Below are 26,972 nucleotides of genomic sequence, written 5' to 3'. Positions count from 1 at the left end.
GTCGAATTGACGATCGCTTATTCAACTATAGTAAAACGTTTGACGCCGTGGCTTTCGTGGAGGACGGGCAACGACGACGATGTGATAAGACGCGGCGCGACAAAATCAATCCTTCGATATATATGGAAGTGTCTTACGCCGTGGCTTGCGTGGGCGACGGTCGCGCGATGGTCGCGCGACGGCGATGCGACGCATATGAAATCAAACCTTATCGATATGGAAGTATGAGACTCGACGCAAGACACGGCATTAGGTGCGGACACGACAGCTGCGGTCGCGCGATAGTCATCCACGCAAGCCACGATGTCAGTGTATCTCTACTGTATGCGTAGCCGACTGCACAAACGCTCACGATAACATCTCTTTCGTAGCTATCTACCTCTATCGCTTTTACATATTGGCGCGACAGAGCCAGACTACACTGCGGCATTTCGGTAGCGTTTCGCGTTGCAGAAATTCCATTCGGCTCGGCGCCTGTTCTCCCATATTAGTTTGACAATTGAGTTTCATTCACTACGGAGCACATGGGCATTTTCAGAATTTGGGACCCCCCCAATTAGCGTAAGTTGTTAACAAAAATTAACTCACTGTCAATTTTGTGACAATAATCAAGCATGAAATTTTGAAAAATGATTGTTTTTGTGCTAATTACATAAACTTTAAGCCACCACCACCCTGGCCACCATCCTGGCCATGATTGCGGACAGAATTGATTGTCCGATTGCACTGTCGTGAACTTCACAAGCCCAGTAACGGTGTACCATTTAGTTAAGTTATTTATTGTATCACTAACATACTCGTAGTTTTTAAGTATTATTGTACATATAACATAACTAACATCTTATGAGCCATGAGCTTGAAATAAATGAAATTTAATTTTAATTAATTTAAACTACAATGACGTACAATCTACATTCAGAATGTGATAAAAGTAAATTTAATTTTTGTTAACAACTTACGCTAATTGGGAGGACCTAAATTCTGATAATGCCCACATACGATCGGCGCGTTGGCTACGGGGTTGTCAATAATAGTTAAAACCGGCGTCAGATTACATCGGACTCGAGGCTAAAATCGATGCCCTATTCTCGATTCGCCTTAAAATTAGAAATCGGTTTGACAGCTTCCTCAACCCATGCCATTATGAGGGGGGCAGGACCAGTTTAGAGACCTCTGTTTACGTAAAACTTCTATGGCGCCCTGGTAGTGTAATGGTTATTAAAAGAAAAACAGGCTTGGACGATGATGAATAATTAATGTGTTAATCTGAGGGTTTATAAAGAAAATGTTAAGTTTTACTAAGGACGTACCCCAACCCGCTTCGGATTTTTTTTATATAAAATTGGGAAACTCACCACCACGAATTCATCCTAAAATCGATCTACTAAATAAGAAACTAGAAACGTCAGTACTAAACCTATTACGAATTGGGTAGCTTCCGCCTAAATGCAATATATACGCTACTTGCCTCCCAGTCAAATCAACTTCCTTTTAAGAACTGTCGAAACGAATTTCGACTTGTTAATATGGAATTAATATGAAATCGAACTGAGTGACGTCACAGTCAACTCAGTTACTTGATTTATATCTACCTGACTTAAAAAATAGAAATTGGATTTAAAAATAACTTCTGTTCATGTTTTTTTTTATAATTATCGGATGCTTTATTTCGTGCATTGTATAAAATATTTTAACTACAGTCATTGATCAAAAGTGAAGCAAAGTTCTTATAAGTACCTACTATAAAACGTGCTACATTTCCTACTTTTCACACTTGTATCAAAATAAACTATTACATCGAACATTGAATGCACAAGACACACTTTAGTTTGATAATGTTTTGTACTCCATTTCAGATACAAAGGCCCGATAATACTTGCTTTTTATTATTATTATTATAAACTGGCCAGTGATTGACCTTAGTCGCACCTAATGAAAAGCGACGACCACGCAGAATTTGCAACTCACTGGTTCAGTAACTGGTACTTACTTGAAACTTAACAAAATGCTTATAATGATGTTTGCCTTTTGTTATCTAATTAGGCGCACTTCAAATGGCACGTGTCTATGAAAATTGCATTTAACTAAAGCGAAAGTGCATGTAAAAATACCACGCTAGAAAAGATCTGGCCAGGGGACCGATTTTTGAATCTGGAACGCATGAATTCGTCGTTCGAAAGTCAAGTCATTATGTCGTTTTCCACAGACTTTCGAACGGCGAATTCATGCGTTCGGGATTCAAAAATTCCCCAGGTGTCTTTTGTTTTCTAAAGTCCTTATAAATTGCTGTCGGGTCTTCGTATGTTAAATGGAGTATACTAAAGAAAGCAAGGGAATCGAACATACATAACACAGTAAAGGTTGCACAAGGCACAGTATAGTTTGAAAATGGGGACGCTGCCTGTCGTCGGAGTGGCGTAGTTCGCTTTATTAAAACCGCGCCTCGAGACGGGAGGAGACTGGATGTGGCTTAAACATGGTATAAGTTATACTTCAACTACTTCTTCAGTACATATGGCGATATATCACCGCATTTTGTTAGGCAGAATCTATGGAACTTTGCCGAAAGGGGACTTTTTATTTTAGTATACATTTAGGGCGTTGGTTTATTAATTTAGGTATTACATTAGTTTTAATTTATCCCATCATCATCATCAGCATCGGTGTTCCCAGAAAAATACGACCTCGGTCTCTTTAAACGTAGAGTGAATAGGCTATTACTGAATCGGTGAGCTCCATCTTTAGACTCTGTCTTCACTTCCCATCAGGCGTGACTAGGGTCAATCGCCGATAGTCCATAATAAAAAAAAAATAGGTTATTAAATTTTAGTTTTATTAATCTAGTTTATAATTTAATGAATTGTACCTACATTTTCGTTTTGAAATAAAAATGCAAATGGAACATACAGCTACAAATTGCATGGAGAAAATGATGAATGATTCATTGATTTATTCGCCATGCACTTTCGAAGCTACTACTGTTTATAATTTAATGATGAATTTGAGTTTTTTTATTAAAATTTTACAGTAAAAATATAACACGCCCTGTGCCACTACACAAGTTGTAAAAGTCGAAACTTCTGGAAATTTACAATTTACAACCCTCCCGTGACCTAGTTATGTTACAACAAGGTAGGTACTCTTCGGTTTTCTCTTTCTTCTTTGTCTTTATTTCTAGTCATGAATATAGCAAATAATAGTATATATATTTATTATTTAAAGACCCGTGTGGTGACGGGTTAAGAATTTCACCACCCCCTTTCTTCCTGTGGGTGTCGTAGAAAGCAACTGTGGGATATGAGTTAAATTGTGGCGTAGGCGAGAAGCTGGCAACCTGTCACTGCAATGTCGCAGTTTCGTTTTCTTTCAACCCCTTATTTGCCAAGAGTGGCACTGAAACTTGAGTAGTTTCATGTGCTCTGCCTACCCCTTTATGGGATACAGGCGTGATTGTATGTATTGTATGTATGTATAATCGTATATCTTCTTCTTGTATGTATTGTATGTATGTATGTCTTCAAATACTTTTTTTTACATAACCAGGAGCGTCGAGTTTGCAATATTTTTACGCCCTAAGTACACACTATATTTCTCATTACACCTGCAACATAAAAAAATACGGTACTAGAAAGTTCGTTGCTCCCTAGGGAGAACGATTTTCTATAACTCCCGCTTAGGGTGTTTCATTTTTCCAAAATTTTGATTTATCTTTGACTTCGCTTTTCTTCTTGTTTCTACACCTATACAGAGCCCATATACCAAAAATCAGGGAAATCGGACAATATTTAGAGGTCGCACACTATGGCAACTTTTGTCTGAAGAAGTTAGTATGGGCGCAGGAAAGGCTAGAAACAAAACTTATGTAACTTTTTGTAGTAGGTGGTTTAAAAGTGATTTTAATGAAAAGTTTTTATATTGAAGCAAGTTCTTTAAAAAAAAGACTAGTTGACGTGGCATTTAGTTTCTAGGCAAGGTTCCTTATGGTATTTTTTGGACGCTCGACTTCCTTCTAAGGAACAAGTTTTTTTGGTTTTTTGTCCTGTTTTTGGCATGAAGCAGTGGTCTCTCGGCCCTCTCGGGGCACTGATAACAGGATAGGTGGATGATATCAAGCGGCACATTGGCTATCACCAGGTCCGCCATGGACCGGCTCGGCAAAATATGGAGAATCTTCATCACAAATGCCACTAAAATGCGACTTGTCAGGGCTTTAGTATCTCCCAATTTTCCCATATTTCTTTACGGTGCTGAGACGTGGACTTCAAGGGAAAAGAAGATAGATTTCCTAGAAATGTGGTGCTGCAGAAGAAAGCTAAGAGTATCCTGGACAAGGTTCAGATGCGATGGACCAGCCAAGTCAAGGCTGCACTTAGTGGCCCACTCTACGAATGCGTAAGGAATGTCGATGCATTGTTAAGCTTGCTACCACCCCTGATGTGACAACCACGACCACTCTGCCAAGAGTGTGACGACAAAGAAGAAAACAAGATCGTTATTTGACATGAGTATATTGACCGGGATATAAATAGACCCTACTTAATGTCCAGGATGTTAGCGATTATTGTAGCCCTAACACCAGACTTCGAGTCGATAGTCTAACAATAGTCTATCATACCGCAAAGAAGAGTAAGTATACCTATATATTTAATGATAAAAATTAACGCTCCAGTCAAAGATGAAGAGCAAAACGGTTCTCGCTGAAAGTCGTAGAACATCACAGAAAATGCGTTACTACTTGCGAACAAAAGATAGGTTGCGGCTTACAGATGTAAGCTAAATGATGATGATGACTTATTTTATCAAGAATGGATGTTACAACTGTTGTATTTTAAGTTTAATAAGTTTACTTTTACTTTCAAATAAGTTACAACTACTCTATTGTTTTATTTGAAAATAAAATTGAGTAACATTACTTTTTAGCGACTTTTTTCAAACTGTTCATCCAGTGCGACCTCTAAACAACGTCCAAATCACTTGAAATTTGGTATATAGGCGTTTAAGATAAGCTAGAACCGAAAGCCGAGCAAAGTCAGAAAAAATATCACAATTTTATTTTTCCCATACAAATATGAAACACCCTACTCCCGCTACGCTTGCGTGCAATTGCACATTTACTGAGGGAGTGTGATGAAAATGTAAAACCCTATGTCAGGAATATCGGTTTTCAAATTCAATTCAAAATGGAAAAAAGAAGCACATCCAGGCTATAAAAGTAGGTCTCGCGTCTCTCCGCATGATTTCCTACACGTACAGTACGTACACTTTAATAAAATACGGGTCTGAACTATTTTTATTAACCCTCGCCGCAAAAACGACGGGGTGTTATAAGTTTGACATGTCTGTCTGTCTGTGTGTCTGTCTGTCTGTCTGTCTGTCTGTTTGCCTCTCTGTCTGTGTGTGTTGTCTCTGGCATCGTAGCTCCCGAACGGATGAACCGATTTAGACTTAGTTTGCTTTTGTCTGAAAGCTGAGTTAGTCGGGAGTGTTCGTAATCAGGTTTCATGAAAATCGGTCGGTGACGGAGGGTTTTCAAAATTTTAATTTTGTGGTTAGGTTAGCATACTTTCATTCACTCATTCCTTCCATTCGTGCCAACTCTTGTGAATCGACGTGTGCTAAAGGAACACTCCATAAAACAGCAAATTCTATGAATAATGATCCGCGAACATCCTTGCACCGAGAGTCGTACCTTCTTCCAGGAGGCCTACCGCGAACCACGTTCTGGCTACCAAGCGTGATAAACTATGTAACGTAAGGCCGTCCATTTCGCACTGTTTGTAAGTGCGATAGGTAAAGGCTTCGCTGTGTTAACCCTTAAATGCATGATTTTTTTTCTTTTAACTAGAAATTAATAATGTGATAGACAATGGTTTTCTGACTCTAGGAAAAATAATAAAAAAATATTTAACATCGATTTTAATACTAAATCAGTGTTAGAAGTAAAATAGGCTAAATCTTACTTATATAAATATATAATTACTAGTAAAATTTATAAGAAAACTTTTACTACTATTAAAAAGGTACACTATTTGAGAAACCCCTATGATAAAATGATTAAACATTAAATAGTTACTAACTCTGAAAAAATCTGCCTGAATCATGTACTAAAAAGCACCATCATCCTGTTTTTTCACACTTTTCCGCCATTTTTTCTTAAATAAAAACATTATTTCCAACCATTTAAGAAAAAATGGCGGAAAAGTGTGAAAAAACTGGATGATGATCCTACAGATCTAAGAAAAATAAATAAAAAAGTCCAGCTTATATTTTGGCTAGTTTATTAAAAAATACATGCATTGTAGCCAAATGGCAACAATATGCATTTAAGGGTTAAGTACACAGCCAAAAGCAGTGTACAAGTCCTAAAGAGGGTTCGGGTTGCCGACGACTCTAAGGACAATAGAGGGAACAAATTAGTTCCGTAGGTCCTTCCGTCACCAGCACACCGCACCCTCGTTGAGCTCTAGCAGCCTTACTCACCGGCAGGAACACAACACTATGAGTAGGGTCTAGTGCTATTTGGCTGCGGTCTTCTGTAAGTCTGTTGTGATAATAGTGATAGGGAACACGTCGAACGTTCGATATCATACTATTCAATATACTATATGGGGCCTACTACGTAACGGTTCGTAGTAGGCCGCCGCCCCATAGAGTATATTGAATAGTATGATATAGAGTTATCAGTCAAGATTTTCGATCTTGCACATTTCGATCGAAAGCAGCGCCATCTCTTATTAAGTTACGACAACTTTTCATGTGACTTTCCATGCCTAAAGGTTCCTTATAGCACATGAAGGTTGTGGACCCTTTAAACATGGAATGCCACATATTTATGGCGGGGATCTTTTATAAAAGATGTATAAATTATGATGTAATCATTCATCAACCAGTCACATAACAAACTATTTCTACACGGACTTACTTCGCAGAAAGATGACAATAGTAACATTTACAATTTAATTACATGTAATTAACCATAGAGTGTCGTTCGCTAGTTTGCAGGTGGCACAGCGACATCTAGCAAAAAATTTGGACATCAAAAAATACTTATACATTTTACGTCAACAAGTCATTACCCAGTTTGCGGGGTTAACAGTGAGATCTAGCGAATAACTTGCACTACGGCATATAATTGTTTTTCACGCCCTCTATCGTTGAGTTTCCTAAACATATCCCATCGGATTTGCAGTGGTGAAGTGAAACTTTCCAAACCCAGTGCGCTCTCACAACGGAAAAGAGGGTGAAACGCCGGAGTGGGTTTAGTGGGTAGGGCCGTTTCTCCCCTTCTCGCCAGGAGAAGGGAAAGCAACGGCAAGTCCCACACAGCGTGCGCAACTGCATGCCCAATCCGTAAAAAAAAAATTACATCGGATTTACTATTTCCTTTGACTAAAAACACCGTGGTAGGTCCTCACCTTTCCTCATTTTTCTTCGCAGTTTCGCGCGTGTTTTGAGTTGAGTAGGTCAGCGGTTTCGAGGTAACGAGAACGTGAAGTTTGGGAACCTTAACTGGACGTAGAAGTTTTGTTCGGGTCGCTTTGTGTGTTTGAAGCAAGAAAATTACTCTTGTAACTATCATTTAGAGTTGTTTCCGGGATTTTTGTTCCGTTTTGTTGTTTTGTTTGTGGTATCTTTGGAATTAAACTGTGAGGTGAATGGCTCTATAGTGTCATTATCACGGAAATGAATGAAATTTTCCGTGAAATTAAGTATATCCAGTAATGTATTGAACAACCATGGTAGTCACACTGGAAACAAAAAAAAAGCATTTGCAAACACACGTGAACAACTGAACATAAACAATAATAGTGGCCCTATGATAAAAATGTATTAATTCAAGTTACGTGGCCGTTCTTGAGTCGCAGTCACAGAACACCCCACTAGAAGCCAAATGCAAGCGATATTGTTCGAGACGCAAATCACCAATCCTTGCGGGGTGAGGCGGGCGCGCACGGTGCTGCCATTGGTCGTTTCAAATAATGGCGCGCCTTTATGATTAGCAGTAGGGATGGGAATGGGACATGTCTATTATAGACAATGGTACCGGTACCAGTACTGTGGTGAATTTGTTTTGCAACAAATTATAATTAAATTATAATAAGGCCTAGTTACCCTTCGGGTTGGAAGGTCAGATGGCAGTCGCTTTCATAAATCTAGTGCCTACGCCAAATCTTGGTAGTAGTTTCCAAAGCGGACCCCAGGCTCCCATGAGCCGTGGCGAATGCCGATGCCGGGATAACGCAAGGAGGATGATAATTGTGATAGCATCTCAATAAAAATCATTCTAGTAACTAATAACTAAACTGTGCATTTTTACTTACGTTTACTAAGTTAAATAACCAACTAAATATTCTAAACTAATCAATGAACTAAATACCACTACAGACTCTACAGATTCTAGATAATTATTCACTATTACAAATCTGCTTTCTTTTATATTTCATAAAATGGTAGCACATGGTACGAACGGCAGTACGAAGTTCCCGCAACAGACATAAACTAACATGGCCCCATGCCTAGTCGTTTACGTGAAAGGGATAGCATATCACATTGTTAACTCGGTAAAGAGGGATGGACGCGCCTCGGCGCCGCTCAGCACAACCATATTGACCAGTATAAATGAACTCCGCGGACAATAAACAATATTCAACAAAATAATTATTTGACTTAACTGTGGAATGTTGTTCCATCTTTTTTACATGTAGAAGTGTTAGAAGACTTGCCACACCACTTTATGCTGTAAGAGACCATTGTTTGCAACCAAAATTGATTATTTAAGATTTTTTCCCGAGCGGACACGGACACTGTTAGCGGGTCGTATACTTGGGCGCTACTGATCGGTGTCGCGCGCGTTCAAACTTTTATAAACCTGATTTGTCGTATGCTTGGTGACCGCGAGTCGCCCTGTAAGGGCCATCTTGTTGTATTGATCTGTGGTCGCAGTATACAAAGAGGTATGTGTACCAAATTTCAAGTTAATTGGTTTAGTAGTTTCGGAGAAAATTTTGCTGTGACAGATGGCCAGACAATCGCACCAGTGATCCTATAAGGGTTCCGTTTTTCCATTTTGAGGTACGGAACGGACCCATAAAACAGGCTCAAGCTCAGCATCGTGCACGGACATAATATAACCTTCCGAGTATTCTTTCACTCTATTGAAAGGTGAAAATTGCATTAAGAATCCATTCATCATGAAATAAAACTATGGAAACGGATTAAATCGCGTATAATGAATTTAAAATACATTTATGAAAATAAATGAATTTAAAATCCGTTTCCATAGTTTTATTTCATGAGTAACTATCGCGGTAACCGAAGACAATATTAAATCCATTCATCAGTTATTGAGCTCATATAACCCGGCGACCTTCAAATCAAGAACATGAACAGGCATCTTCTGGGCGAGCTCACTCCATCGTAGGCCACGTCTTTGCCTTTGGCTAGTCTGTGGTCAAGAGTAAGCCCATTTTTAGGATTCCGTAGTCACCTATGAACCCTTATAGTTTCGCCTTGTCATTGTCCGTCCGTCTAGTCCGTCCGACCGCGGATAATTAAACCGTAGCACTAGAAAGCTGAAATTTGGACTATATCAATAGCCGACAAAGTGGTAAAATAAAAAGTGGAAAAAAATATTTTGCTAGGGTACCCCCCCTACATGGAAAGTGGGGACTGATTGTTTGTTTCATTCCAACCCCAACGTGTGATATATTGTTGGATAGGTATTTACTAAAATGGGTTCGAGTCCCACGTTGGCCAGAGTCGATCACTATTGATTTTTTCATTGCGATTGATGTTTGCATTTATAATTTGCGAATTTCTAAATTCCAAAACCTAGTATCAAGAGATCTTTAACAATGGGGATTAAAAAGTTTAAAAACCAATGGAACGAAAGCGAACAAGGAATATTACTGATTAATAGTTTAATCCTTCCTTTGAACTTTTAATTGACAAGGAAAATCCGACCATTCCCAAACTGTTTCAATTTGATAAGTTTCACGAAAACGTTTCATTATAAAACTCATAAAACCCGTGAGTTAAATTAAGTTTTAATGAAGAACTCGAAATATTTCTTTTTAATATCCTTTTATGTCGGTTTTCATATTTTTTGCGAATTTTTACTGCACGATGCTCCATTGTGCAAGCGTTCAAGCTATACACCGTGTTTTTTTTTGTTTTCCGTTAAATTCGAAATATCGTTAGGCTAGGCTCTCAGGCTCAGGGGGCCGATTTTTGAATCACGTCATTCGATTTTTTATTCGACACTTCTTTTTTACTGTAGTTCATCGGGAATACCTTGGCAGGGAGCTCATTCCACAGCCGGAGCGTCCGCTAGGAAATTCCTCTGAAACCGCACGGTACGCGACCATTTAGGTTGCAAGGTGTGTGGATAAGCGCCCTGTTGATGGCGAGCGGTGCGATGATGAAAAGTGGACGTTGGCATTATGTCAATTTTAGTTCTATTGCGAACAATTGAGTTTAAATACTTTTCAGCACACCAATCATACCGGAATATATTTAGTGGAACCCTTCTAGCGTTTCGGTTGTCCATGAGCGGCAATGATCGTTTACCAACAGGCGACCTGGTCTGCTCGTTTGCCTCCTACCGCACTAAAGGCTTATTTAGACGGCGCGAACTTGCATACATTTTTTACATACATCGCGGACTATTAAAGTTGCAACCTATTCAGCCGGCCCAAAGACATATGTAACTCCGTATAGACAGATAAAGTCTAAGAAAAAGACGTACCATTTTAATTTGATAGTAACGCTGTATAAAACTCGATCCTCTTTAGCCGACCGATCAAATTACGTATTGTATGCGACCGTGCAAATGGGGCTTAATTCTTTGTAGAAAAACCAGGGGCGGCTCACTCCGCGAATCTATCGCCGCGCTACAAGTACATGTCGGCGGCCGCGAGTTCGCGGCCCATTCAGTGGCGACGACCTTCGCGCGGCGCAATAAAATTCAATGTCGGCTGCTCGCGTGCGGTCCGTTTGTTAATGTAGGTAAGAATTTAGAACGGCGGCATATTGTGAACATCAAAGGAGTGAGCCTTCTGTACTTGTACTATTATGTACTCTGTGGAAAAACTGACCGAATGTAAAGTAGTTGAAGCAGAAACAATGACCTAACCTAACTACTGACAATATCCGTTTAGTACGAAGTGCTTATGTAACCTGTGACTAAAGGTTGAAGGTAAGACAAAGACATTGTTTCGAAAGGAATCGTTCTAGACGCTATATCGAGTAGGTGAGTCGATTGTTCGGCGATCCAGGGTAAGCACAAAACTAGGGCAAGTTCGACTTTAGACATATTTTCCGTTAAATTTGACAGATCGTTAACCAGGAACCATACAATATTTCAAACTTTGCTCAATTAAAAACTATTTTTCTATCGTTTTCGTACATTTAATAATACTAGCTTTTTCCTGCGGCTTCACTCGCGTTAAATTCGAAAATTGCGGACTGCTTCTTACTAACTTCCACCCCCATTTTAGGGCAGTGGGGTGTTGTTACAAAGAGACAAACATAAAAAAATCACGTAGCCCTATTTTATTATATTACTAGCTTTTGCCCGGGGCTGGCCAATTCAAAATTACGAACTTCCACCCCCCATTTTAGGGCACTGGGTTAGAAAGAGACAAAATGTAGCCTATGTCACTCTCCATCCCTTCACTTAAAAAATCACGTCAATTCGTCGCTCCGTTTTGCCGTGAAAGACGGACAAAGAAACAGACACACACACACTTTCCCATTTGTAATATTAGTATGGATACCTTTGAATTATTACCCGAGTGTGGAAGAACCAATTTTTATGGTTCTCCCACAGGTAATAATTCATAGGTATAACGTATAACACCCTGTATGTATATGTATATATTTGATGTGATCTCTGAATCCCGCTGTCGGTACCCCATCCTCACAGCCCTAAAAACACTAAAGTTGTTGACGTTTCTCTCGTAGTGTCACCGCTAACACATTACCTCGCTTTTCACACGTGAGTGCCCTTCAGCCGGCAAGTGTTATGGCTTTGCCATTTAGTTTAAAGGGGAGAATGTTCTGGAAGAAACTGGTTCAGATTTGATAGCTTGTTACGGTTTGAAAGTGATTTAAATCGACTTTTGCGATAATTTTGCTTATTAGCGTGCATCTCACTTCCTCTTGCTAGATTTTTACTAGAACGTGGCTAGACACTGGTGATCAAATATATGAAAGAGGCGCGTTCCTAGCACACACTCTAAGCTCGTGTAGGTGAATGCGTACCATGCTTATGACAGGTCGACTGGTCGCGTTTTTGACAGGCGGCACAGAATATATAATAGTACAAGTACAGAAGGCTCACTCCTTTGATGTTCACAAAACGCCGCCATTCTAAATTCTTACCTACATTAACAAACGGACCCCACGGTCGACGACATGGTTCGCGCCGCGCGAAGGTCGTCGCCACTGAATGGGCCGCGAACTCGCGGCCGCCGGCATGTACTTGTACGCGGCGAAAGGATCGCGGAATGAGCCACCCCTGCAGGCGGTAACTGTGAGCACTTTCAGCGGGGAGCGGGAGTGACCATACTGTAGGATAATACTCTTATTATACTGTGCTTGCGTGGACGACGCGAGGAAATCAAACCTTCGATCTCTATGGAAGTGTCTTAGGTCAGCGCCGTCGATGGACTATCGATGATAGGCGATGCGATGCGATGCGATGCGACGCGACGCGGCGGTCGCGCGATCGTCGTCCAGGCAAGCCACGGCGTTTTACTGACTGGATTATGGACAGTGAATACCTTTTCGTTTTTAGTTTTCCGTACCAAAAAGGTACAAAAGAAACCCTTGTAGTGCGACTCTGTCCGTCTGTCTGTCTGTCACATTACTACTAAATATCTTTTTTAGGGTTCCGTAGTCAACTAGGAACCCTTATAGTTTCGCCATGTCTGTCTGTCCGTCCGTCCGTCCGCGGATAATCTCAGTAACCGTTAGCACTAGAAAGCTGAAATTTGTTCCCAATATGTATATCAATCACGCCAACAAAGTGAAAAAATAAAAAATGGAAAAAAATGTTTTATTAGGGTACCCCCCCTACATGTAAAGTGGGGGCTGATATTTTTTTTTCATTCCAACCCCAACATGTGATATATTGTTGGATAGGTATTTAAAAATGAATAAGTTGTTTTGAACTTGATAGATTCAGTAGTTTTTGAGAAAAATACGGAAAACTACGGAACCCTACACTGAGCGTGGCCGGACACGCTCTTGGCCGGTTTTTTTTACTTCCGATATTTCGACGCGGATATGCATCATGCAATAATTTCGGTCTAAATAAATCGAATTAAACTAAAAGTGAAAAGTTGTAATCCCCAATATAAGTATAATATATCTTTATATGTGCGACTTCGATAATAGTAAAAGTACAGATTTTAAAGTCAAGCTTCCAACTAACTTCTTCCATGATGCGTCTGAAGCTGCACCGGGCCCATAAAAAAATTTACAAAGTAGTCTATCGAAACTATTGAAGCTAACTGTACACACGTTGAAATATATTTAACACTGACAAATATCTAAACTGTCCAATATGCGATGAAGAATTCAATTTATATTCGACGCATTTTTGCACAAAAATGCAATTTTAACTAACGAGACACGTACGAAAAAGGCATAAAAGGTTTTTTAGTGTCACTAAATGTCTGAAATTGTGTTTTTCGTAAATCCTATTATCGATAAAAGCTGTTATTTTAAAAAATACTTAGTAGGATTTAATGTATTAGAATTTAAATTTTGGTTCTGACAGAGTCCTTAGTCTGAAAATGTAAGATGTATTTATTTAAGGTCAATTCGGGGGTTCTAATGCGATTTTAGTACTTAAAGTAAATATTTACTGAAGGTTTTATAGATGAAAGCAAATTGGTATTAAGTGGTGTGATATTTTAGCTGCTATAGAAATACTAGCGTACCGTGAAATATGCCATCATTGCCCACAAGGGTATCTTTGCCGTAATTGTTATTTTTAAGGTAATTCGTTGATGTGTAATAATGCACCAGAAATATGGCAACACTTATTACGAAAGTGGAAAATAGACTTTGTGTCTGGCATCAGCAAGTATCGTGTTTGTTGCTAATTTCACTCAGTAGCCTGTTGGAACTTGTCAAGTGAGGAGTGTATTTTTGCGGGCAAAAATTTCGAGAAATTTAAAAGTGAATTGTGCGTCATCAGGACATTTAAGTTTATTTGATTGTAAGCTAGAGAAGACAATGTGCTGAGTATTTTGAACACAATTTCATCTCTGAATATTGTTTAAATCAAAATTTATTACAACAGGCAATGTTATCCAGAAATACTTCGACCTATGAATGCCAACATTGCCCAGAGTCTAAAAAGACTTAGGGTTGACACATTCTGATTTTATTCTGTTAATATTAAAATTGGTACATTACGATACAAGTGTGAAAAGTAGGAATTCGCTATGAGTGGAGATAAGTTGCGACGACACGAGTTGCGATTTACCTCGCACGTGTGTCGTATGACGTTTTACATATGGCCCTTTAAATTTTCGACACAGGCATGAAAAGTGCAAGGCATGATACCTACTTTGCGCACTATTGCGGTAAAGTAGCACCATGTGTACTGTACAAAATGTTTCATTTTGCTACCTACCTAAACACAAAAAAGAGATGTGATATTTTTTTGTGACAGATAAAAAAAATATTTCATCTCAAAATCTTTTGAAATCGCGAAATGCGGTTTGTATGGAAACGAGAAAAAACCCCAGGTTAACATTGCCCACCCATTGTGGCATGAGAGATTCGATAGTATTGGTTAGATATCTAGAAACGCCATCATGGCTCAAATCACAGAACTAAATCAAGATAGAAGGAAAATGCTCGGCGATTAACAGCGAAACCGAGCGTGTAACGTTTTGTGTCGAGCCTATGACGTCACGAGTGTACTTTAGTGATGGGAACGTTGTCGCCGCGTATTTGCCTAAGGCCAGGAACAAAGATTTTAGTAGGTAGGTATTAATACTAGTTAATATTTCGTAATATTTTTAAGAAAATCGACCATGTACTCACAGCATTATCCTCATGTTATTTGTTACAACTTTTAGTAATTTATAAATATAATTAACCATTAACACATTTTTAGAGTTATTTTTATTCATAATAAATATAGAGCGTATTATGTTTGTATTTGTTTTTCTGCCGACCACAAATTCAACGTTAATACCGTAACTGTAACCTATTTTAAAGTTTAATTTACTTTTCACTCGTACTTTATATGTATAGTTTCATAACAATATAAAAACATAATTATAATTTCCACTGCTTCGCAAAATCGATTTAAATCGAATAAGGAAATCGCAGCATACATGACGATATAGTTCCGTGGTGCACCACTATTCTTAAGTTCGACGTGAGTTTGACGAACAAAATAACAAATCTACCTTCACTTTGTCTCGACAGTTTGAATAGCCTATTTTGCACGCTAAGTCGGACTCGTCAAATTAAAGCCGCAATGGAAAACTAGTTTGACGGCCGTACGTCAGCTAATGTTTTGATGATAAAAATAGGAAAATCGTGTTTTTTATTTAATAAAAAATATTTTAGGACAAATGGTACTTACCGATGATAGGAAACACTTTGTTTAACACCCTTGCTTTTATTGGTGGTGTTTGAACAGTAAATTTTATTATCGAATACCGACCCATTTTGTATTTTTCACTGTATGTCACTCGCGGGCAGCGGTCGGGAGCAGACTGACTTGCGCGGCGAACAATGTCGCTCGCTATTTAACTTTTCCGCACGCGAAGTAGATACACTTTTTCCTTCTATCTTGATTTAGTTCTGTGGCTCAAATCCTTGTATTGGTCTTTGTTACATCCTAGATAATGTCGATATTTGCGTCAAAAATCAACGCGGGCAATGTTGGCTAGAAGTCCAGATAACTTTGCCCGCAATCAAAATTAATCGAAAATGGGATTAAATATAAATTATTAATAAATATTTCTGAAAAAACACATTCTTATCATTTTAAAGTTGTAGCAGATAATAAATTTCACATAGACACTCATAGAACTTTTACAAAATATTTGCACTTTTAGTGATCGTGGTCAAACGTCTACCTATTCGTACTAGAGAAAACGTAATACATTGCGTGCAATTCAAAAAAAAAAAATATATCTCATATATTAAAAAAAAACCATGTAGTTAGGCTCCTTAAGTCCGAAACTACTCGTTATTAAGATATTCGCCCGTATGGAATACACACGCTGTATATTCAATCTACGATATTCAAATACTTTCCTTTCATGACCAATATTCTTGGTACATCCTATAAATAAACAAGGCAAATACTATAAAATCCTTCCCAAAAAAAAATTAAATATCCTTCCCAGAAAACAGAAAACATTTTCTTTCCCCGAATTTGTCCATTATTCTCAGGCGTGAGAAACACAGGCTGCCGGATAATCCAAGAACCGATAATTATTCCCCCGCTTCAATTAATTACTACTTTGTCCCAATCAGAAAAATCTACTTAAGCTGAATGTATCTAATTTAAGAGAATTACACAAGTTTAGGTAATTATCTTTATTTGTCGTAGGATAAAAGGAAAGAGGACGGCCGCTTCTGTATTCGGTTTCACATTTCGAAGACAATAGTTAAACATGTAAAATCGGGTAACTCACTTTCGGCGTAATTGTCATTTGTTGGGTAGTGAGGGTAGTTACGCATCGCCCCTGCCGCCCGCCGCCGACCCCCGCGCTGAGCCAACGGTCGCAGCGAGCTGCGGTCCGCAGTCTGCGTCGGGATACCATCGGCATCGCGCGTGCTCAGTGAAAATGCTCCTCGTTACGGAGCGAAACATGTCGAGCGACCTTCGACAATTTTACGTGAGTTACCCGATTTCACATGTTTAATATGTCAGTGTCTCACGGTAGTTTTATTATTAAGACAATAGTTATTTGTTTTAAATACAAGGGAGCAAAGTTGTTGTTTAACCGCAAGTGCCAATATTGATACTCGAGCAAGAAAGATTCCAATATTAAATCACGAGCTTAGCGAGTGGTTCAAAAGTGGAATCTTGAGCGTTGAGAGGGTTTTAAAGCACGAAGGTTGAACAAACTTTGCCACCGAGTGAAACACACAATTTTTCACCACATCAACACGAACAAAATATGTACTGACTGTAAAACATAAAACTAAATGAAATTCATCAAATTATTCAATTTTTAACTACTCAATTTTTGCAGTGTCCAATAGACTATCCACTGGTCACATAGGACATATGACATGCGAGTTCTTCGGTGGATACTGGATACTATGGAGCTCATGCTAATAGTGTAAAACATGGAAAAAATCGTATTCCGTATTTTCTGTCATTAAATTTAGTAAATCACGTAAAATAGGAGTCGATTATTATTAAAAATGCTCCAAAATGTTTGACTTGGCAAAAACCAAGCGTCTGAAACTCTGATTACATGTTGACATAAATATACATATACGCTTTACGACAACTTCGTGGTGTAAATTGCCGTGGAAAAATACAATTATTTTCCTCGCAATCGAAGTGAAAAGCAGATTGTACAGTAAGGGCATCTACTATTTTGCCTCGGGTACAAATGGCTTACTTTATGCCCTTGTTGTACAATCTATACTATCCATACTAATATTATAAATGGGAAAGTGTGTGTCTGTTTGTTTGTGCATCTTTCACGGCAAAACAGAGCGACGTGATTTTTTAAGTGGAGATAGTTGAAGGAAGAGAGTGACATAGGCTACTTTTTGTCTCTTTATAACGCGAGCGAAGCCGCGGGCAAAAGCTAATGTACTATATTTTCAGATAGAAGAAACAAATTCATATATTTGTATAGGGGCCGAGCGTGTCAAATTTTGTACTGAAGTTGATTCTTGCCTGTAATTTTAAATATGTCTCAGGCTCTTGATTGTTCATAATTTTTGTGTTGTTGCAATTGAATATCACGTAACGAGGCATTTTTCATGTTTTGGTTGACTTCAACTTACAAAAATTGACGCCCCTAAAGCTGCAAGCTGCGAGTAAAGACGGACAACTCAGTGGATTTCACTGAGTTCATTTGACACGCTAAGTAGATACGTTTGCTTGATCTATGGTATATATGACATCTGTGATATTTTCACTAGTAACAAATCTAACTAGGTACAATGTTCACTCACTCACAGTAATTCAATAGGAAACTCTCGGCATTATCTTACACCGCTTAAGTGCCACATTTAATTTGCAAATGCGTTCACCATCACGTCTCGGAGATTTAAAAAGATATTTGCGCACTTAATGGATCACGTACTAGGACTGAAAGTGCAACTTTGGGAACCATTGGGTTTTAAAGTTTTAAAAAGACGCGGTTAAGTTTGCCGCTTGCATACTTAATGTGAGTTATAAGTATTTGTTTGCGAGTTTTTAAACTGTTCGGAGTGTCTTTTACATCGTTTAAGCTCATTTGGTTAAGCTAGGGTAAACTCGCTTCATTCGGTGACACGCCGAATTCGGTGATACAAGCTTTGAATCACTATTCCGAATGACGATTTTTGGTTGTTTCAGGCGTGCGTGTCACCGAATGAGGCGAGTTTACCCTACTACAAGAAAACAAAGAGATGCAACGCCGATTAGGACACTTTTTTAACATATCCGGAAAAAATGTGAAAAGCCGGGTCCACACAGAGCAAGGCACGCCGCGAGGCAACTTCCTCGCGCGGCAACTGACCAATGTAGACGCGTCTCGGTCGAGCTTCGCCAAGTAACGGAGCAGTGCTTCAGCCTAGGCACGTGTACTTACCTAACAGGATTGCCGCGCGAGGAAATTGCCTCGCGACACGTGCCTCGCTCTGTGTGGACCCAGCTATTATCTATTCGCTTATGTTTTGTCTTTGAATTTTTTAAGATAAAACTGTTCTATTTCTTTGTTTTAAATGATTTATCACAAAATTAGGACTTGACCATACTAGCGTCTTTCAAGCGTCGGTATCTAGTCAGCGATATGGAAAATGGCGACACTGCACATTTGCGACGTGGCGGCGGCAGTTGCCATGCTGCTGACTAGACGCTGCCGTCATTCAAGAGTGTAGTGTGGGACTGCTCTTAGAATACCCAAATATGCTTGCGTGATGGTATATCTTCGTCAAGATACCATCACGCGCGCTCAGTGAAAATGCTCCTCGTTACGAAGCGAAACATGTCGAACAATTTTCGACAAAATTTTATGTGAATGACGCGATTTTACTTATTTTAACCAATGATTTCTATTCTGACAGTGAAAAATTTGTTACCGTAATGTTCTACCTATTTCTATCTAAATACTTATTTGTTCCTCAAAAAATTGTTAGTTAATTTTAATCTCCAATCCCAACGTCTAAAAAAGTCTAGATTCGCATTAGTATTCGCGAACAAACATTTATTCGCAAAGTAAATTACCTACGTTTGTAATTAATTTTTTTACAAAGATAATCATATTTTTTCGTCCCAACATTTATTAAAATATTACGTGCCGGTGGCGCGTCGCTTTTTGCAAGGTCACTCGAAACGTGAGGTCTGTCGGCTGTCTGAAACGAGTGTAAGGCTTGAGTGGACGCTCGGAGCGTTCGGTTCGGCGGGGCGTGCAGCGGGACGAGCGAGCGTGCGTCCAGCTTAGAGATGGGCCGAATATTCGGTAAATATTCGGTATTCGGCATATTCGGCAAGTTTTTCAAAGTTCGTATTCGGCCGAATAATTCGGTTGCTTTGCCGAATATTTATCGAATAAACAAATTAAAAAAATAATGAAGATCTTACGTATTCCTTTGGATAATAAGCTCCTATTTTAGTAGCTTTCTAATAAGGAACTACTAAAAAGAGATAATTGCCTATGCGTCAAAATACAAATACAAAGTTGAAAAAACTGTACTTAGTTTAAGAGTTGAGAAGAGTTTAGAGTTGTTTTAACTAAGTTTTAGTTAAATCCACTAAATCGTAATAACATATGTAGTTCTAGTAACATATGTAACCATTACCAATTATTTAATAGTTTTTTCTTAACATCCGCTTTCTAAATATGGCGTAACCGAATATTCGGCCGAATGTTCGGTTCGGTAAGAGCTGAACCGAATGTTCGGCCGAATATTCGTATTCGGCAAAGTCCATATTCGGCCCATCTCTAGTCCAGCCTATTTGTTTTTCCCCTCACTAGCTCGGAAACACGCGCGCGTGTTTTGTCCTTTAATACCAGCGGGTAAAAACGCATTTTATCCACTAGTGGGTAAAGTAATTTGACCTTGAATAAAGTCAAATTAACTGCTTTAAAATTGATAAAAGTAGGTGAATCTAGTAATAAGGATGATTTACCACCTGTGGAACTACTGGAGGCAGTGATAAACGCATTTTTTGCGTTGTAGTTTAAAATTATTTAAAAAGTTTTGGGAAGTTCTATGAAAAACTTGTGCCATTTATAGAAGCGCGCTTGAAGCTTTTACAGTGACATATACAATTTACATTAAAAATTCGTTTCCTCGCTATAGTGAGGAGAAAAGTTTTGTGTTACACTCTGGTGCAAATGTATTTTACTTCTCGTGTCTTAAAAACTCGCAAGTTTAGGATTCTATTCTCGAACCACTCGCTTCGCTCGTGGTTCAACTATAGAATCCTTTCACTTGCTCGTTTTTCAATTCCACACTCGGCGTTAAAATACAACTTTGCCCCCTTGTATAACAAATAACTATTATCATAGAGGAATAAGAAAGGGAAAGAGTTGTAACTCCATACATCAGTAAATGCGAGTTATTTGTATAGGCATAGACGGTTTAGTTAAGTTAAGTGACATCTAGCGACAATCACGCGTCAACTAGCGTAAATTATCAGTACTGCTACTTGTTAATAGATCTGATGTCGCGACGAACGAAGAGTCTAACGCTCATCAATTTTTAGCTAATATTATAATAGTATTTATCAGTATTCTGTTTTCAAATCATTTTGCTTGTAATATAAGTTGTAAACTGTTCTTTAAATGTTTGGCAGAAGAGATAATGTTGCCACCTAGTATCGAGTAGTGGTACTGATAATTCACGCTATTTGATGCGTGATTGTCGCTAGATGTCACTTAACTATGCCTATACAAATAACTCGCATTTACTGATGTATGGAGTTACTAGACCCTACTCATAGTGTTGTGTTCCTGCCGGTGAGTAAGGCTGCCAGAGCTCAACGAGGGTGCGGGGTGCTGACGACGGGAGGACTTAGGGAACTAATATGTTCCGTCTATTGTCCTTTGAGTCGTCGGCAACCCAAACCCTCCTTTGAACTTGTACACTCCTTTTTGCTGTGCACTTATACTTAACACAGCAAGGGGGAGTGTACAAGTTTCTAATGGGGTGGCAACGCGCATGTGACACTCTTTGAGTTGCAGGCGTCCATAGGTTACGGTGACCGCTTTCCATCAGGCGGACCGTATGCTTGTTTGCCACTGACGTAGTATAAAAAAAAACAACTCTTCCCTTACTTATTCATCTATGGTTTTAGGAAGCTCAATAACTGCCAGAAGAGATAAACACGTACTTACATTATTAATTACTTATACGAGATAAACGCCTAAAATTACAATATCAAGCACCCTACAGGCTAGTTACCCGTTTTTCCCGTATAATGAGAGGAGTCAAATTCTGTCAACGCTAACCGCTGAGTTATTACTGACCCCTTCCCGGGTTTCGCGGGTTTTTGTTCGAACGCGAGAGGTCAGTTGTTAGGCTTGACCTGAGTATAAAAGGCATAAGCGAAAGCGATTTAACCTTACGCCGACGTTGACTTATGATATAAAGCAAAGATTTTAAACAATCTTTGTATACAGAGAATCACTGTCAAAGTGAACTGTGGTAACAAAATAGGATCAATTAAAATTTGCTGACGTGGTTATTTAAGTATTTATGTACGAACTTTTGGAGAACTGCTGGTCAGTTATATTATGGTAGGCGTGTTCAGTGGATACATGTAGAACTTAAACATCATAATTATAGTGATAATGGAAAAAATGGAACAGTAGCAATTGGCCACAGTCGAGATTTTCCCCGCTGTACCTTACACAATATTACAAAACGGATATGCCAGCATCAAAATTGACGTTTTTGTTTGGCGAGTTTTATAGAAGAGTAAAAAAAGCCTAAAAAAATCTTTCAAACCTTTTTGTGCACATTTTTCATTTTAACTGACTGCTATGCCTAACCGTTTGACAGCTGAGCAGCGTTTTGCCGCGAAACGAAAACGAAAACGCACGCAAGAGCGTAATCTGAGCCTTTCGTAGCCAAAAGCAGCGTCTTCCCACGCTACACTATATCTGACACAAAGCGGTCAAAAAAACGGACAAGATAGAAAGAGATACAAGTACAATACGATATGAGGCATCAAAGATTGTACTTTTGGCTTCAAACTCTTCAAAATTCTGTTACTTGCCAAACAATAACATAATTGTTTAAATTTAACTCTGTTTGTTCTCCTAATAAATAAAATAAAATAAAATAAAAACCGTAACCTGCCATCCTTGACGGTACGTGGTAATCGAAACGCAGTCTGGCTAAATACCCAGCGTTTGTTGCTTAAGCACGTAACTAAACGCACAAACGCCTACGATAATAGCTATCTCTATCGCTCTTCGGTATTGTAGCACTTCGGTAACAGAGCCAGACTAGTTTAGAGAGTTTCGAACGGCGTTTAGCGTCAAGATTGTCACTTCGTCTATTGCTCTTCAGTAGTAGTGTGGCAGCCAGTCTTTTTTCGAACGGCGTTTAGCTTCAAGATTGTCACTTCGTCTATTGCTCTTCAGTAGTAGTGTGGCAGCCAGTCTTGTTTCGAACGGCGTTTAGCTTCAAGATTGTCACTTCGTCTATTGCTCTTCAGTAATAGTGTGGCAGCCAGTCTTGTTTCGAACGGCGTTTAGCTTCAAGATTGTCATGTTCGTTACAACTATGTGTAATGTTCGTTACAACTATGTTTGCATGCATTGTATTATGTTTTATCAGCAAATAAAAATTTGATTGATTGATTGATTGATTGATTGGTCACTTCGTCTATTGCTCTTCAGTAGTAGTGTGGCAGCCAGTCTTTTTCGAACGGCGTTTAGCGTCAAGATTGTCACTTCGTCTATTGCTCTTCTGTAGCAGTGCGGCAGCCAGACTTGTTTCGAACGGCGTTTAGCGTCAAGATTGTCACTTCGTTTACGCCGGATGTACAGTACGAATATCTGTCTTACAAACTAATCAAAATACGTGTACACTTGTAAACAAGACCTCACAGCTCTCGTCCCTTATTTGCCCCTCGCTTTGAGAAGGGTCGGCCGCCTGTGGGACTCCACTATGTTAAAGTATCTTGTTTTCGTATCGTAATAAAACATATTTTAGAACATGCCCCGCATTTTGTGATAGACTTTGATGTTTTAAGAGCGTATTAGAGGCAGATCCAGTTAAATCGACACCACAGATTTCATATAATACCATATCAAGCAAACCTATCTACTTAGCGTGTCAAACGAAAAGTGAAATCCACTGAGTTGTCCGTCTTTACGCACAGCTTGCAGCTATCGGGCGTCAATTTTTGTATGTTGAAGTCAACAAAAGCATGAAAAATGCCTCGTTACGTGATATTTAATTGCAACAACACAAAAATTATGAACACTCAAGGGCCTGGGACATATTTCCAATCACAGGCAAGTACTAACTTCAGTTCAAAATGTGACCAATCACAGGCAAGTGTTCAATAACTTGACACGATCTCAAAAGAGCGTGTTAGGATCATTATGAACACCTTGCCCGCTACGGACCCTATACAAGTAGATGAACTTATTTCTTCTATCTAACTATCTATAGTTCTGTGATAGTGGCTGAGTAAACATCATAGAAGTTTGTTGTTATAACACTTATATTGTCTATTCTATAATAATCGATTACAACTTAGCATTTTCTGACTCCATTATTATGTTTTGATAACAAATTTACTCTTAGTATCGACTCTGTCTATGTGTCAATTCATCATAATTACTATAACTTAAGCCTACGCCAATAATTTTAAAACATACTGACATGAAAACTACCTACATAATAAGTAAAATGTCGGTTTGTTTTTAGTAATTTTATCTCTACGGCGGAAGCCTGAAAATATATTAGGTTTAGTAATATACAAAAATAGATACCTACTTATAAATATTTCTTAAACAACATATTTTCTACGTAGGTAATACCCTCAGTTTACAGCTAAGTGCACTTAACTGAAATACACATCAATTCATTCCATTTAGTTTTTATTCAAGTAAAACTAACAAATTCACTGCACCAATCTGCCAAAGAATTCCCATGCACAAAATCAGAGCCACAGACTAACTGCACTCGCCCCGCGATATTTATAGACTGTTCTTTCTAACGCCAAAGGCAACAGTTTTTTTCTACTCTTTGTCCAACACCGGACGCTTTCAAAATAGACGGTGCGAGTCCCCAGTGTTGCAAAAAAGAAAAACAAAAGGACGTGCAATATGTTTTTGAGATTTAACTGTTCATTTTATACGCTACATTACGTGCATATATGTTTACAAAGAGCGAATCCATACTAATCCATACTAATATTATAAATGGGAAAGTGTGTGTGTCTGTTTGTTTGTCCGTCTTTCAAGGCAAAACGGTGGGACGAATTGACGTGATTTTTTAAGTGGAGATAGTTGAAGGGATGGAGAGTGACATAGACTAATTTTTATCTCTTTCTAACCCCCCACTTCCCTAAAAGGGGGGGGGAAGTTTGTATGCAGCATTCCGATTTTTTTTTAATTTAACGAGAGCGAAGCCGCGGGAAAATCGTAGTTTAAACATATTTCCAAATAGAAAAAGTAAATGGAGAGGATAATGTGTCCCTATAGAGTAGTCGTTGCAAAAAAGAGGCAAAGGGGTTGAGTGTGGGGCCTCAGTGGACGACCGGAGCGGAGCGTTTGGCGACGCGTACAGCGGGGCGGGCTCGCCTGCGTCCATTCCACGTTATGTAGTACAATCTGAGTAGAAGACTTGTTCCAAGTATTTCCCTCTATTTCATCATTCATTTTCCACACAGACGACGTTACGGGCAAAAAGCTAGTATTTTCACTAGTTTGAAAAACTTTACAGGTTTTATAAAAACGCGTATTCGTCGTTCAATTCAATGTTTTGACGGAAGACGCTTCACCAAGATTTTTTAACGTTTTACGGTCTCCCCAAACCTATCGAATCGAATCGAAAAACCAAATTCGTATTTATAAACATGTGTACGCAATACGCATGCGTTTAGCGACGACGACGCGTAAGCATCTTCATACTGACGAGAGATTACCTAAATTTAGATTAAATCTTAACCTATTTACATATTGTAGAAAACTTATTTCATGGATGTAAAAAGTTATGTATGCAACTGTGTAATTAGACATTAGGGTAATTCCATGTAGCAGAGTAATGTAAGTGACCAATTATTTGCATGTTTTTTCATTCATGGTGCTAATTTAAATATCAATATATCTAAGGATTAAAAGTAGGCTTATCTAGAGATAAATTAAGACTTACATTACAGTTACGTGGAATTGGACATTACAACTTTCGGATCGTTTCATAAAAAAACACTCGTAGTTTAGTACCGCTCATTATGCATCAGTCAAAATCCAAACTCAAAGTGTGTTTCTGTTTGTTTGTCCGTCTTGCACGGCAAAACGGAACGACGAATTGACGTGATTTTTTAAGTGAAGATAGTTGAAGGGATGGAGAGTGACATAGGCTACTTTTTATCTCTTTCTAATCCCCACTTCCCTAAAATGGGGATTGGAAGTTTGCATGGAGAATTCCGCAATTATTAACTTTAACGCGAACGACGCCGCGAGCAAAAGATGTTTTTTTTTTTGCTAGCCTATAATGGTGTCCCACTGCTGGGCAAAGGCCTCTCCCCTTGACCTCCATGACTCCCAGTTTAGTGCTCTTCCAGCCAGTTAGTGAGAAAGGTGTCTAGGTCGTCCCTCCATCTCCTTCTGGGCCTGCCGCGTCCTCTAATTGTGGCATCCAATTGTAGCTACACTAGCCCACCTGTCAGGATGCATGCGGCAGACGTGACCAGCCCAGTCCCATTTGAGCCTGGCAGTCCTCTCGCCGACATCGGCAATGCGGGTTTTTAAAAGTTTTTGGAAAATATGTTATACATGAGAAAGTTTGTGTGTCTGTTTGTTTGTCCGTCTTGCACGGCAAAACGGAACGACGAATTGCCGTGATTTTTTTAAGTGAAGATAGTTGAAGGGATGGAGAGTGACAAAGGCTATTTTTGTCTCTTTCAACCCCCCCACTTCCCTAAACGGGGGGATGGAAGTTTGTATAGAGCATTTCTTAATTTTCAAATTTAACGCGAGTGAAGCCGCGGGAAAAATCTAGTAACTAATAATAACGAATTCTTAAACATCAAAACTCTGGGTAGCGGCACAGTTCACTCAATGGAACGCAGTCAAATCGTGGATCACAACGAAAACGATCCAAAAGCTCTGCTGCTTCCATATCCCTTCAAAAAGGATAGCTTTTGGATTTCCAATGGTGGTGGACTACCTCCAATAGATACCGCAACGGAATTATAACTCAGCTTTTGAAGTGAAGTTTCTAATGCGACTTCCAACAGAGGACATTAAACGTTGAACACTCAGTGTTTCCAAATCGAATTTTGAATAAATGATAGACTGATGCCAAAAAGATGCCAATTTTTGAAGTGAAACTCTTGAACTTGTCCGTCCGTGTTTCATGAGTTTATGTTTGTTTTTACTTTAATTTGAGCAATTAGCAATGTAAAATATTTAAAACGATAAAAAGATGGAAGTGTCTATACGCCAAAACGTGTCAGTCACTTGACAGAATGTTTTTAGGGTTAGGTTACGAAGATTTACTTCTTCCGCGCGGAGGGACTCCACGCACTATTTTATTTACCCGCTCTATACAAGGAGACCCGAGGG

This window comes from Leguminivora glycinivorella, chromosome 5 (genome assembly GCF_023078275.1).
Source record: "Leguminivora glycinivorella isolate SPB_JAAS2020 chromosome 5, LegGlyc_1.1, whole genome shotgun sequence".
In the NCBI taxonomy this organism is placed as follows: Eukaryota; Metazoa; Arthropoda; class Insecta; order Lepidoptera; family Tortricidae; genus Leguminivora; species Leguminivora glycinivorella.
This window is presented reverse-complemented; position numbering follows the sequence as displayed.